Here is a 2,019-nt window from a genome sequence, read left to right on the forward strand (position 1 = left end):
CAATTTTTCCTCTGGGAATGATGATGGCTAAACTATTAAAAACAACCGTTCTAACCATTACTAAATGTTTATGTAAAATATAAATTCACAAAGGTACTAAATCAGCGTCCTCATGGAGGTTCAACTAACCGCAGAAACATGAAGTCAGAATTATGAGGAGAAAGCTCCTACACATGGTCTTCTCCCTGTGAATGAACACACATGATGGTAGTTCACAGAATAATAATGACAGGACTATAAAACACTGAATAATTACACTGAAAATACTGTTAACAATCCACAAAGAAAGTTCAAATTCTGTTGTCTAATTATAAATACACAGTCATTGCTTTTTAATTTTGCTGTTATACAATACTACAACAAGCACCAGTGACTTGTTTCCACAGACATCCACACATAGTCGCAGCTTCACTTACATATTACACATGACATATCATATAGCCCTTACCAAATGTTCTCTGTTCAATAGAATTTCTGAAGTCCCTCTGAAACCTTCAGCCAGCTAATAAGTTCCACGATAAACTCTTGCTTTGCTTACATGCTTATTACAGCAGCAAGTGTGTCTTCCACGGCTCCTTTCTTTTTCTGCAAACTGTTTTCCTTATCTGACATCAGCCGGTCACATTTAGTTTGACACTCCCTCTTAAACACCAAAAAGAGAAACCAGTTTAACAGTGAACATTTTTCAGAGTTCTAAGAAAGGCTAGCACATTACTCAGATGATGACTCATCTGAGACTGCTTATTTTTGAGGTTTCTATTCAAAGTGTTTCAGTAAGATCTGATATAATACGAATCATCAAAATAGCATTATATTGGCCATATTACTACAGACAGAAATACACTAAAACTAAAAAAAAAACTACTCTCAAATCCGTAATAATTATTTTGCATATTCTGAGCTATGAGGTTTGTTGGGTTGTTGTTGTCGTCATACTTACTGTCATACGTCAATATTTTGATATGCAAATAACATATGATCAGAATTAACATTAGTTGTTATCAGGGAAAATGTAAATGAAAATGTATTTCTACTGTATACTACCACAGCTAATAACACATAGCTACAAAGCCACCTAATTCAAATGTAAGTGTAGCAGTTTTATGTAAGTCCACTTCTTTCACACATCAGCATTTCCGCAGAGCAAAATGTGCAGGAAAACAGAAACGGGAAGTTGGTCAATGACAACAAGAGCCCAGACTAAGAGTGAAAGAAACATGGCCAAAAAAGGTCATTCTTTATAAGATGCAAAGTTTCCAATTTGTGCTGTATGTTTACTAAACTCTGTATTTGTCACACACTTATTGTCTTTTCTTTTTTTTTTTTTTTAACTGAAGTATATTAAGCAAACATAATTAAAATGTCTAGTAGCTCACCTCCGGGAATGTGGATTTTATCTCCTTTTTGATTTTTTACAATCCACCCCTTCAAGGCTAAAACATCTGTAGATCAAGCCTAATGACTGACAGTGTGACAGTGGGATTGAAAAAGAGGGTACTCTGGGTGATTAGAAAGTGAGCAAAAATTAAGCCACTGTAAAACTGTCACAAACAATTTCATCTTTTTTGAGTGAAACTGTAGTATGATCTACTATGGGCTAAGTCTGTTACTTGTGCCTGATGAACTCATGGAGTTTATGGGTGCAGCATGCTAACCCAGCATTGCTAATGTTAGCTGGTAGCTTTCTAATCCATCCTCTAATCCAAATAAGATTACTTCTGACTCCAAAAATAAGCCACCATCATGGCAGCATGTATGCTAATCTTGAAGTTTCAAAATATGGAGCTGCAGTGGTTACAGCAAAATGTGCACCCGCTGGTTTTGTCTGTGTCTTGTCTTTGAATTATACAAATACATGGCATCTCACTGAGACTTGGACTTGATAAAGTGAGTCGTTATTTTCTCCTGATTGTCAAAACACTGTTTTGGTTTTTGAACAATTTTGTGTTCTTTGGAAATGAATGAAAAATACACCAGGCCCTGGCCCTGCTAGTGATGTATAGTGTTTATTCCATTCTT

This window comes from Pundamilia nyererei, unplaced genomic scaffold (genome assembly GCF_000239375.1).
Source record: "Pundamilia nyererei isolate P.nyererei 1_Seehausen unplaced genomic scaffold, PunNye1.0 scaffold00231, whole genome shotgun sequence".
Lineage (NCBI taxonomy): Eukaryota > Metazoa > Chordata > Actinopteri > Cichliformes > Cichlidae > Pundamilia > Pundamilia nyererei.